The sequence below is a fragment of the Lissotriton helveticus genome, assembly GCF_964261635.1.
Source record: "Lissotriton helveticus chromosome 1_1 unlocalized genomic scaffold, aLisHel1.1 SUPER_1_unloc_28, whole genome shotgun sequence".
NCBI classification, from domain to species: domain Eukaryota; kingdom Metazoa; phylum Chordata; class Amphibia; order Caudata; family Salamandridae; genus Lissotriton; species Lissotriton helveticus.
Genome location: NW_027611668.1, coordinates 1,098,252 through 1,111,795, shown reverse-complemented (window position 1 = coordinate 1,111,795; position 13,544 = coordinate 1,098,252). Strand labels below are relative to the sequence as shown.

Sequence of the window (13,544 nt, the reverse complement as noted above, 5' to 3'; positions counted from 1 at the left end):
GGGATCTTCACCGTGATAATAATCACTAGGGAAATCATTTACAGGGTAGCATGATATCCCTCACAATAACTCCAGGAGTCACAGTCCACACAATGTAAATGCGTTGTTCCCCCTAATTCCAACTTAACATGTATCCCCAATCACCTGCCCAAAGCTCTCCCTGCTGATACCAATGTGGTCCTCCGTCATCCCACAGACCATATTTTTGGCCACTTTGAAAGTGCCCATACAATAAAAATGCTGCTGTTGTAAATACATATCAACTACCATTTGTTGTGTTTGAAACATTTTATTGAATAATAAAACCTAATAAACATAAGCTGATTATTAAAGCAAAACAAAACATCAGTTGCCATACACATAAGAGACAAACGTTGTACATAGAAGTCAACATACTGTAACACAGCAAAGTTATGTAGAGCACAATTCTTAATTTCGGGCAATCTTTAAAGTTCAACAATGGAAACGTTCATAAAGAACAGGAAAGGAAAGAAAGAAGGTGGGATACAGTGATTTCATTAATGTAATGCTTCCTACATATAGAAAAACAAATACTAATTATTTTCCTTAAGCAATAAAGTCCGCACATTAAAATACTAAGAAATATATTGAACAATGAACATTTCAGGTGTAATTAGAATTCAATTTGAATATTTTAACCTCCTCAGCATTATTTGACTCATGATTACAGACTGAATGCTTTCTGGAAAGGAACCGCCTCATGGGGTTCAAAATCACATCTTTTCCAACAATAGGATTACAATGATAAACATGAATTTCAGGAGGCGCCTTATTAGCAGGGAACGCCTCTCGCACATGCGAGTCGCGCGCGGGAGAAGCCCGGGACAAGGGCGGGACAGTCTTAGACAGTCCTAGACTGGCCGGGACTGGACTGGGCCACCCCCCTGAAAGGCGACATACAAGTAAGAAAACAAGCCTATTATTCATCATATGCTACGGATAGTACTCATCTGGGGTATTTCTCTTTGATTGACTGTCAAATGTGACTTTTGCTCCTTGGTATTATTCTGCTTGCGTATTTTTTGTTTTTTGGAACCCCCGTTAGTGTTTTTAGTAGGGGTCAGTGTGTTATACCTGTTCTTGCTTGGCTAACTTAACGGCGTAATCGTGTCATGCCTAAAAATATGACTAAAAAAACGGCTCAAGCAAATACTAAGCCTATAGAGAATTATATGGTTCAAGTAGTGAGTAAGATCAATGATAAAAGGAGACAGTCATTGGGCTTAAGTCAGTCCCCGGATTTACATCCATTAAGCCCGACTCAAAATAGTCACCAGATAAGCATCACAGCTCCGGATGTTTCTACCGACCTGATAGATCTAATGGTCGATTCTAATCCAATTATGGACCAGCATAATACCCTTTCACTAGACAATGAAGTAGATTTAGTTTCTCCAGACTTAGAAGCCGTTTCTGATTCTGAGCCTGTGACTTTGGATGATAAACCTGATGACCCTTCGTCTCCTGAACTAGAAGCCCGACCTGCCAGAAGACATAGAAGAGTGCAGGAAAAACGGTCAGGCTTACGATTAGGAAATAGGAAGAGAAAATCCCCACAAAGTAAAACCCACTGAAGATGCAGAAAATAATACCCTTGAAAAAAGTGATCAGGATAACAGCTATAATGAGGATGACCTGCTGCTGAAAATAGCTGATATCATTGATTCAAAAATTAAAACTATTATTAAGCCGCTTGTTGCAAAGATCGACAGACTAAATGCGGAAATAAAAAGAATGGGTGCTCTTCAGTCAAAGACAAAGGATGGGGTTGATAATCTAACTACATTGGTGTCACAACTGGGAGAGCCAGCCGAGTCTAAGGAAGGAAGTTCGGCAGAGAAAGTGAATGGGCAAATACTCCCTGATCTTACAGCTCAAAAGGGGACTAATCCTACCAATCATCCTGCGACTACAGATGGTATACCACCGCCAATATCAATTCAACCAGTAATACGCCAGGAATTAGATCCCCTTCAATTTATTGAAGAAGCATCGCCAGTGGTATTAGTGTTGGCCAATGTGCCCCCGCCAACGGATACTCAAATGGAATCATCAGCATCCTTGTCAAGTAAGGCACTGCACTGGCTTACATCTAATATGCAAATGGCTCCAGGAGGCAAGCATCAGCTTGCAGGTGAAATCAAGTCTGTGAAAAGGGTTGCTTGGATTGGGAACCGCCCGAAAAGGTTCAAAGGAGACTGTGTTATAGTGACTTTTTGCCATGCTGCTGTACTACCCAATGTTTTAAACTATATTTTTCCACCACAGAGAAGAGCAGGGTCTGTTGTCCCCCTAACTTTAAAATTCTTTTATGGTGAGCAACAAAATGTGACATTCCCAAGAACTCCTGGCCCGTTATGGGAATCAGTTAGAAACAACAGAGGATCAAGGGCTGCTCCAAATGAATGGGGTTTGACCCTAGGGAATAGATATGAAGTCTTATCAGATCTAAATGCCTGTGATTGACTGGGCAGAAGTAATTTCCATACTGATTTCCCAACCCCTATTGGGGTATTCTTAAGAGGGGAAGTGGATGCCCAGACAAACTCTGTAACTACTAATTTGTTGATAAATTCAAGTAGTGTACAGGGGGATATAGGAGTCACATGTGTTACATGTAATGAGTATCAATGTATTGCTGCTGTTGATAATACTGACGAAACTGATTATAATGCCAATTTATCCCCAAATATGGTTGTTAATGTGGATAATTTAGGTGCAAACTATAATAGTCAGGAACAAAGTGTTAACCTACCTTACAGTAGTGAATCTTCTATTAACAGAGCGTCTGGACAATGTATCCTATTGTCCTGGAACATTGCAGGTCTGAGAAGCAAGATACCTTCACAGGATTGGCAATCTTTCCTGGATTCTAAGGATATAATCCTGCTCCAGGAAACTTGGCAATTAGATCCAGATCCTATGGAAGGATATTTACACTTTTATGTTCCGGCCACACCAAGTTTAAGGGAAAGACCTAAAGGTGGATTAATAACATGGGTAAAACAAAATAGTGGCTATTCAGTGGTTCAACTTGCTACTAACCATCCTGATATTCTGCTGATTAAGCTACAACGGCCATTTAGCTTGGATTTGTATATTTTTAACATCTATTCAAGGGGCTTACCAGGTGGCAAACCCACGGAGGTGGTTGACTTGTTAGATTCACTCTTAAAACAATACTGCTTAAAAGCAAACGTTATTGTTGGAGGTCATTTTAATTGTTGTTTTGAACCCCTAGACAACCACGATATCGACCTTACGCTAGATGAGGATTATATCTGGGATATCCCTCAACTTTCTTTACCACCAATTAAAAAATGGTCTGAGGCTGCATTGCAGCTAAAAATCCTGTGTGTAGAGTCTGGCTTGCGGGCCACTAATGGAAGAGTGATCTCAGACAAACATGGTGCTACTACCTTTTCTAATGGAAATTCACACAGTCGTATTGACTATATTCTAATCAACAAAGAGAATTGGGCCAGTGTAGTTGATATGTGTGTAGAGCCTAGAGTGGAAAGCGACCATGATCCATTAATTTTGACATTTAAAATGTATGGAGTACTGAGAGATGATGATTTGAGGGAAATTGTTAAAATAAATCTCTCAAATGACACTAGACGCATTAGATGGGCAACTTGTGCAGCCACTGAAGAAAGCCTAACAGCTATGAGGGATTTAACGTTACAGGCCATTGAAGAAATAAGGAGTATAAGCCTTATGGATACCCAGTTATCTGAAATTAGTAGGATCCACGATGAATTTTTTAAAAGTTTAAAAACATTTTTTGTTAGAACAGTTACTAAGAAGCAGCGTAGGCCAGTAAGAAAGGAAGATCAGTGGTATGATAAATCCTGCAGGGATTCTTATAAGGCATTATCTGTCGCAGTTAAGTCAAAGGATAAAAATAAAATAAGCGAAGCACGTGTCATGTACAAAAAGGTCCAGACAAGTGCAAGAAGGGACTGGGAGGAGGACTATTGGAGGGATCTGCTTAAAGCAAGTGAGGAAAGATCTATGACACCCTTTTGGAACATTGTTAAATGGGGAAGGGGTGCCATAAGAGGAGAACCCATGAACCATGTGTCACCAGAAGCTTGGGTATCCCACTATGCGACTCAGTTTGCTGCTGAGGAAATAGATGGAGAGGACTGTGCGACTCCAGTAAATACACTGGAGAGCTACTTATCTTTTAGCAAAGCTGATGTCCTAAAAACCTTAAATAATATCCCTAAAGCCAGAGCACCGGGCTTAGACTTTGTCCCAGCAGACCTTTTTATGCACGATAAAGATCTTTGGGCCACGTATATTCACCTGCTAGTAAATGGAATCGCAAAGGGCTCGCCTATTCCTGAGACCTGGAAGGGAGCCGAGATTATCCCCATCCATAAAAAGGGGGCATGCTCGGACCCAGGCAATTATAGGCCTATTAGCCTCATTGCATGTATTCAGAAAGTTTTAGCCAGACTTTTGCTTCAGCGAATCCATGGGTGGATAGATGATCAGGATATATTGTCACCCTTGCAGGCAGGCTTTCGTAGTCATACAAGTACCATAGACCAAGTGTTTAGATTTGTTTTAATCTACTGGCGCGTAGTTATACTTGGGGGGGGGAATGCTTTTTGCCGCTTTTGTCGATTTAAAATCGGCTTTTGATTTAGTCCCCCGCCACAAGTTGTGGAATGCTCTTCAAAAACAGGGCATCCCAAATGACATTCTGTCCCTATTAATAAGATTGCATGAAAATAATTTTGCACAAGTGAGATGGAATCATCAGGGTAATGTCACTGACAAATTTCCAATTGAGAAAGGAGTACGCCAAGGTTGCGTGCTCGCCCCAACGCTCTTTTCGCTATACATCAACAGGGTGATCGGATACTATGAATGTCAACCAACAGATGCCCCCAAGTTGGCAGGTAAACTGATACCCCTGTTGATGTTTGCGGACGACACGCTGTTGATATCCAAGACACAACAGGGATTGCAGAAGGCTATAGGAGTGTTTGAACTATTCTGTGTAGAACATGGTCTTGTAATTAATACAAGTAAAACAAAATTTATGGTTCTACATAAACGGCGACATATTAGAGGGAAAGCCATTATGGATGGGGTCCAGCTGGAACAGACTCAGGTTTTTAAGTACCTTGGAATTAATCTGTCTTATAATATGGATTGGAAACAACATACAAATGAGCTAGCGACAAGACACGCTCAATTAACTGGAGCTCTTACTAAGGAACTTTTCACATCATGTACTAAACCTATCAGACCAGTCTTAAAAATTTATAATGCAAAGGTTGGAGTGGCTGTTTTGTATGGAGCTGAACTTTGGGGGCCCAGCAATCTTACAAAGCTGATGGTAGCGCAGAATAGATTCCTTCGTAACATTACTGGGCTACCATTGTCAACACCTTTGATACCCCTGAAATATGATCTGGGTTTCCATAGTTTTGAGGATATGGCTAGATATAGATCTGTAGCCTACTGGAGAAGGCTTTGGGTAACCCCAGAGCTTTCTCAGTATGCCCAAGGATTCCTAGAGGTCCGATCATTGGACAAAGGGTGCAAAATTGTCTGGCTGAGAGATGTGAGAAGTATATACAGGACAATGTGGTTAACCCTATTGTGGGATGATCCTGTTAACAATGTTTTTCCCCCAAAAAAGGTACTTCGAGACCTATACTGGAGCATGATTGAGACTAAGTGCTTTAGTAATCGCATTGAACGATCCTTTACTGGAGATTTTCTTGAACTTAAGCATGCTCCGGCACTTGAACCTTATTGGGACTGGATAACTGTACCAGGGGATCGGAAAAGGTACCATCAGTTGAGGGTAGGGTCTTTACCCTTAAATGCCCTAACTCAGAAATGGAATAAGAGCAAAAGTCCAAGGTGCCCTTTCTGCCCTGAGCAAAATGAAAACTTTGGACATGTGCTATTTGCCTGCCCTGAATATATTGTTCCCAGGCGGTCATGGCTTAAACCGATTTGTGTCCTGTTAAACTTGAGAAATGCTAGTGAGGCACTTCGGGTACTAAGAACTGATACATCACAGCCTGTTGTTATAGCCATGTCAAAGTTTTTGCATTGGATATGGATTATTCGGTCACGTAAAATGAGCCTGGAATAACCATGAATTTTTGTCGTCTATGGATATTCAATTCTGCTTAGCATATTGTTAAGTGACCAACTATGTGCACTGCACTAGTAACTGATAATTTGGTAATTTTTCTTTTGAAATGATGAATTTGTTCAAATGATTTTATTTAGAAATACTTTTTTAAATTAGGTTTAATTTTAGAATATGTAAAAATGTAAATAGGATGAGTGAGGGTGTTATTTATTGTATTTATATTGTATATTGAATACTTTTAAATTGTACTTTGCCTATGGAGAAATAATCCTGGTTCCGGCACCTTTGTGGGATAGCGGGTGGGGTTCAAAAACAATTGTTTTTCTTTTTTCTTTTTTGTTGTTTTTCTTTCTTTTTATTGATTGTAATATGTCTTTCATGATTGAAATATATCGAATAAAGACTATTTTGAATTGAATTGAATTGAATTGAATTTCAATTCAATTTATTGATTTAGGCCTTTTTGGAGATCAACAATTTTAAATAAATTTTAAATCAAGCGCACGATTACCAAAAAGGCGTCCTGGCACTAGTTGAAACCGGACAGTACGGGATATAAAATACCTAAACATTGGCCTAGCAGTTAGATGAGAACATTAAACTATGGGCTGAAAAGAAAAGACTTATGTTCCTTCCTGAACTTCAATAGTTTAGGCTGACCTCAAATGATTGGATAGAGTTCCACCATTTGGAGGCGGAGTAGGAGAAACGTCTCCCTCCCCAATGGACACTTTTTATTCTGGGTACACATACATGCCTTGTATTGCTGGACCATAGAGTACGAGAAGGGGCATATCATTTGAACATCTTGTAGGAAGCGAGGGCCAACCTGATGCAGTGCCTTATGGGCACAGCATGAGGCTTTGAATTTAATTATTTCCCTAATAAACAGCCGATAGAGGTCTTAAATGGATTCAAAGGCTGAGCAGAATTTGGGGAGGTTCTTCAGCAGTCTTGCTGCCACATTTTGGACTGTTTGCCACTTATTGAGAAGACAACTGGGAGCCCATATCAAGTTCAATAAAATAATCCATTTTTGATTCGAGAAGAGTCAGGATGACACTTTTCCTAAGCTCCATGGGAAGGAAGGCCAAGATTTTCTTTGAATCTTTTAACATAAGGAAACAGGAAGAGGTTACCTGATTGGAGTGGTCAATGAAAGTGAGTTTTGAGTCAACGACGAATACCCAAATTTCTAGCCTTCCGGGCTGGGAGTGGAAGGGGCTCGAGACTGTGTGGCCACCAAAAGGTGTTCCAGAAGGAGGAATCCTTACAAAATAGCACTAACTCTGTTTTTTCCGCATCTAATTTTAAGAAATTCTTCTGCATCGATTAGCGATGCTAGTCATACTCGTTCTAAAATCTTTTGCCACTTTTCAGGTTCTGCAGTAACCGATACCACTATTTGGGTATCACTGGCATAAAATAATGTAGAGGAGCAACAGGATCGAACTAGTCCAATTAATGGAGTGCTGTAGGCATTAGACAAAGTCAGACTTATTGAAGATCCCCGAAACCACACAAGGAAATGAAAATGGAGCAGAGGTAAAATCTTCCAAAGATACCAATTGTTCTCTGTTTGACGAAAATAACCTGGTCAGTTTTAGAGCAGTACCGTTGATGCTTATACTTTCTAAACGGCTTACCAAAGAGAAATGGTTAACCGTATCAAATGTGGCCGAAAGATCCTATAGGATCAAGGCTGCATTAATCTCCTCTATCCACAATGGATCTGATCTCTTCAGTTACTGCCGATAAGGTTGACTCTGTACAGTAGTTGGGTCTAAACCCATGTTGAGCAGGATCCAGACAGTCCGTATTTTCAAAAAAGATGGTGATCTCCTGATTCATGGCCTTTTCTAAAATTTCATCAGGAAGAGGAAGGACCAATCTGGGTCTGTAGTTCTTTACATCTGAGGGATCGAGGGAAAGAGTGTTTAGAAGTGGCAAAATCAAAGCCTTTTTCCAAGCGTCTGGAAAAAAGCCAGACTTGAGCACCATTGTAATAACAAACTGAGATGAGCAGAAATGGTAGCTGAAACTGAATGGAGGGCAAGAATCTGCAGAGTCCAAATTTCATAGTGTTGATAAGATTAGAGACTTTCTCTTCAGAGAGTGGGGTGAATGTACACATTACCAGGAAATGGTAAGTTAGTTTATTCATCGTACGTTACTCCACTGTATCTGTCCCTAAGGATTATCAGGTGTTATCTTAAAATTCAGGAATATTTTTTTTACTTTGGAAAAATGAATTCGGTTAGTTCATCACAGCTTTTCGGCTGGGAGTTGCTACATTTTTATAATCAAAGGATGAAAGTGATTTAATTGTGTTGAACAATAGGCTGTAAGTCTTCGTCCCAAATTGTTATTGGTGCCTACATTTTCTTTTACATTTCTTGAGATCATAGGAGTACCATGGCGCGGAAGGCGCAGGCAGATCATTAGACTTCAATCTAAAAGGCCGTACTTGACAAACTGTCTGGTAACAATGCGCGAGATGTTTAGCCTTAAGTAGCTCAAGATTTTCACTGATTAGAAGTGCCACTCACTACAGAAAAGAGGTTGAAAATCCCTGTTGTAAACACTTAATATCCCCAAAATCAAATACTTTGAAAAATGCACACAAAAAAACCAGAAATGTGCTAAAAAACAAAGAGTTTCCATTGGGCCAGTCCTGTGAAAGGGGGCTCAACAAATGCCTCTCGTTCTACGCCCGACTCGCCAACTCCACTCAGCCAGCCTCACCCTCGCCACCGTACCACGCACCAGAAGAACAACAACAGTCCGCAAATCTTTCTCCTACCTCGCTGCCAAGACGTGGAACTCCCTCCCCACCCACCTCCGACGGACCCACAACCTTCTCACCTTCAGGAGACACCTCAAGACCTGGCTGTTCGAGCAGTAGCAGCACCCCCCCCCCGGCGCCTTGAAACCCTCACGGGTGAGTAGTGCGCTCTATAAATGTACTGATTGATTGATTGATTTACACTTGCAATAATTGTCTAGGATAGATAGGACAGGCATGATGCAAATTGTGAAAGTGAGATGGGCACACATGTTACCTCCACCCTTTTCAAGTGGGAGTTCAAAAATATGGATCCAGCCCACAAGGTTCTGAGTTTCCAGAAGTGTACTGAACCCCAGACCGACCGGAGCCTTGAAGCAGCAAGAGTATATTGTAGTTATCAGACAGCTCAAGAGCTTTAGAACAATCAGAATCTACCTTCCAAGACTCTACACAAGAACAAAAAGGAGTTAGAATAGCCTAGCCCTTTTCCATGTCACCCTACCCCACAGCACTGCCACCACCCCCCCCCAAAAGCCTTGAAAACCATAGGCCCTTTCCCCAAAACACTGCCATCATCCGTTCCCACAAAACACTGGCCATTTCTGCTTGCCCTAAAATACTCCTCCACACTGACCCCTACCCTCAAAACACTACATGGCTACACTGAGATCTCTTTTCTGAGTATAACGTTTCTGGCTTTCCCCTCCTGTATAAGGCTTTATTTAGTCCAGTGTGAATTCTCTCATGTGAAATTACATTGTATTCAAGACTAAGGAGTTTTGTCCCGTGTGAGTTCGCTCATGTCAAGTGAGAAGTAATTTGTACCCAAAACTTTGCTTGCATTTCGAGCACTCATAAAGTTTTTCCCCAGAGTGAGATCGCTCATAAAGCATAACACTGTCTTTCAGATTCAAGCTTTTATGGCATAAGGATTTTCTCCAGTGTGGAGTTTCTCATGGTGAGATAGCGTTTTTCTCTGCAGCTTTTCTGGCATTCAGAACACTCATGAGGTTTTTCATCGTATGGAGTCGCTTATGGTTAGTGAGGCTGTGCCTATCAAATAGGAATTTCTGGCATTTACCGCATTGGTAATGTTTTTCCCCTGTGTGCGTCTGCTCATGTAGAGTGAGATTGAGTTTAAAATTGATGCTTTTCTGGCATTCGGAGCACTGAATTATTTTGATGGTGTGTTTTCTTATGGCGCTTGTAACCATCTCTACCTCTGAATCTTTTCGGACATTTAGAGCACTGATAGAAAAAATTCTCCAGTGTGGATTCTCACATGTTCAGTGAGATGAGATTTACGGCTGAAACATTTTTGACATTCGGAGCACTGATAAGGTTTTTCCCCAGTGTGGATTCTCATATGATGAGTGAGACTGTTGTTTCCAGTGAAAAATGTGTGGCATTCAGAGCACTGATAAGGTTTTTCCCCAGTGTGGGTTCTTATATGCCGAGCGAGATTCTTTCTTTCACTGAAACATTTCTGGCATTCAGAGCACTGATAAGGTTTTTCCCCAGTGTGGGTTCTTATATGATGAGTGAGACGGCTTTTTTCAATAACACATATCTGGCATTCAGAGCACTGATAAGGTTTTTCGCCCGTGTGGGTTCTTATATGATGAATGAGACTGTGTTTTGTACTGAAACATTTGTGGCATTCAGAGCACTGATAAGGTTTTTCCCCAGTGTGGGTTCTTATATGCTGAGTGAGATTGCTTTTTACACTGAAACATTTGTCACATTCAGAGCACTGATAACGTTTTACCCTAGTGTGGAATCTGACATGTGCAGTTAGAAGTGATTTAAGTTTGAAATCTTTTAGGCATTCAGGGCAGTGATAAGGTTTTTCCCCAGTGTGGGTTATTATATGTTGAGAAAGACTTCTTTTGTCTCGGAAATATTTTTGGCATTCAGAGCACTGATAACGGTTTTCCCCAGTGTGGATCTTCATATGATGTGTGAGACTCCTTTTTTCACTGAAACATTTGTGGCATTCAGTGCACTGATAACGGTTTTCCCCAGTGTGAATCTTTATATGATGTGTGAGAATCCTTTTTGTACTGAAACATTTGTGGCATTCAGAGCACTGATAAGGTTTTTCCCCAGTGTGGAATCTCAAATGTTCAGTTAGAAGTGATTTACAATTGAAATGTTTTGGGCATTCAGAGCACTGATAAGGGTTTTCCCCAGAGTGGATTCTTCTATGCAGAGTGAGATTGTGTTTGTAAATGAAAGATTTCTGGCATTCAGAGCACTGGTAAGGTTTATCCCCAGTGTGGGCTCTTCTATGCTGAGTAAGAATGTTTTTTTGACTGAAACATTTCTGGCATTCAGAGCACTGGTAAGGTTTTTTGCCAGAGTGGGTTATTACATGTCGAGAAAGACTTGGTTTGTTCCAAAACCTTTTCTGGCATTCAGAGCACTGATAAGGTTTTTCCCCAGTGTGGATTCTCATATGAATAGTGAGATAAGATTTACGGCTGAAACTTTTTTGGCATTCAGCGCACTGGTAAAGTTTTTCCACAGAGTGGGTTAATGCATGTCGATATAGACTCGCTTTGATACTAAACTTTTTCTGGCATTCAGAGCGCTGATAAGGTTTTTCCCCTGTGTGGATTCTCATATGCTCAGTGAGATAAGATTGACGCCTGAAACTTTTATGGCATACTTTGCACGGAGAGTGGTTTTCCCCAGTGTGGATTCTCATATGCTCAGTGAGATAAGATTTAAGCCTGAAACTTTTTTGGCATACATTGCACTGAGAGTGGTTTCCCCCAGTGTGCATTCTGTCAAATTCTGTGAGATAAGATTTATAGCTGTATCTTTTTTGGCACAAGTAACTTTTTTCCCCAATTTCAGTTATTTTGCCTTGATTGAGGCGGGTTTGAACACTGAATTTGTTCTAACAGTACGTGTTTTTAGAAGGTGTATTCCTAGGGTTAATATCTCTATGTTTAGTTTTCTCTTACTATTATGCCACGGTAAGAGTGAACCTGATTTTAGAGTCGGGCTTGTTTAGATAATGTTCAGCATTTATCTCTAAAAGAAATTGCGTGTAATCTTCTTAACACTTGAATTGAGCAAAATATGTCTGGAAGCAGCCCTGTAACACCTGTTGAAATTGTTCTAGTAGATAATAGTCTTTAGGTAATAGCCTCTCCGGCAGTAAATTATTTTGTGACTGATGTTTCTCTCCAATCTATTTGTATAGGTTCTTAGCAATGCAGTAATGAGGTGTTGGTCTGATATTTAATGATTAAACTGATAAGTACCTTTTTGCACTGACGTAAAGGTAGTAACTGAGGGTGTTAGAACATGCACAGTACTATTGTGGATCACCAGTTGCAGAACATCAGTTCCTTTTACCCTTTCTATGTTTGATGTAAGGTTAAGGTTTGTAGTTCTGAAGACGAGGATTTATTTACATTACCTATAGCGCAACGGTGCTCATGTAATCCATTTTTATAATTAACAGTTTTACATATCACTCATGCACAGCAGATAATGTTGAGGCGATTTACATAGAATTACAGAACAGTACACAATAAAAAGGAAACAATCTGAGATGGTCATGAACACAATAAAGTGGTGAATTTTTAAGGTTTTCGCAAGAGTGAGCAGAGTGGGCCGTGGTGTTCTATCCAGAGGCAGATAGTCTCAAACTTGTGTAACTGGTTAAAAACGGTTGTTGAACAAAGGTGATTTTTCAATCTTTTGCTTGTCAATGTGTCAGCTTCAGAGTCTTCTTTCAGCGTCTTTTCTTTGATGGTTTGCAGAAGAAACCTTTTGTTATAACTTTCTTTCTATGTAGTGCGTGCTTCCTCTCTAGAATTACAAGATGCTTTAGATGAACGTTATTCTGCCATGCTGAGGCAATTTGTCTTTCTGATAATATTTCAGATGAGGATGCTGAAGTGGTCTTTCTACATTATTTCTGATGCTGTGTGCACAGATATGGTTTTTTTGCTCTGGGTTAATGAAATGCAAAATTAGAGACTTCACTTACAGGTATAGTACTTTCCTCGCCAAACCTAGATTTTTGGAAATTGTTTAAACGTAGAATGCTGGATGTTCTTCAGTTTTTCAAAATAATCCTTCTTATGGCACTGACATTCAGTTGCTTATTGCTAAATCTTGCTTTCTTCGCCCGTAATTTCAATCACCTATAGTATTAAAATGAAATAGTTAATACATGTACATTTCCAAAAATATAATTTACAAGCCAAATTAACGCAGAATTTGGAATATGTTGAGCTGTTTTTCCAGACAGAGCGTAGAATGGTAGCATGAGAGTACTTGGATGTAGGAGGGAGGATTTGTAGAATTTTCAACATTTTATTAAGCTCACAAAGGATACATGTACCCTATGGAGTTGCAACATAGAATCCCAAAGGCAGATATTAAAGTCATATGGACTGGTACCAAACAGATAATATAAAAATATATACTATTAATTAATTTGTAATGCAGATTTCTGGGACGGGAATGACTCCCCCACGGACAACAGGTGTATTTCCTTGCCCCGAGTTACCACCTACTTGTATCTGGCATCCTGACTTGAGCAAATCTATTGTGTGCTGCGAGGACTATGCCTAGACC

The 13,544-nt window shown here is 40.2% G+C and overlaps 1 protein-coding gene across 2 annotated transcripts in view; it reads right to left on the bottom strand.

Moving 5' to 3' along the window:
• Positions 1 to 13,544, bottom strand: part of LOC144805825 (uncharacterized) — a 280,069-nt gene that overhangs the window by 247,847 nt on the left and 18,678 nt on the right. The window contains exon 3 of one of the 2 annotated variants that reach the window (XR_013605608.1): positions 12,404 to 13,108. The exons of the other annotated variant lie outside the window; for it this stretch is intronic. The gene's annotated coding sequence lies outside the window, so the exon portion shown is untranslated. Of the gene's footprint in view, positions 1 to 12,403; positions 13,109 to 13,544 lie in introns of those variants that run through there. 2 annotated transcript variants of the gene reach the window in all.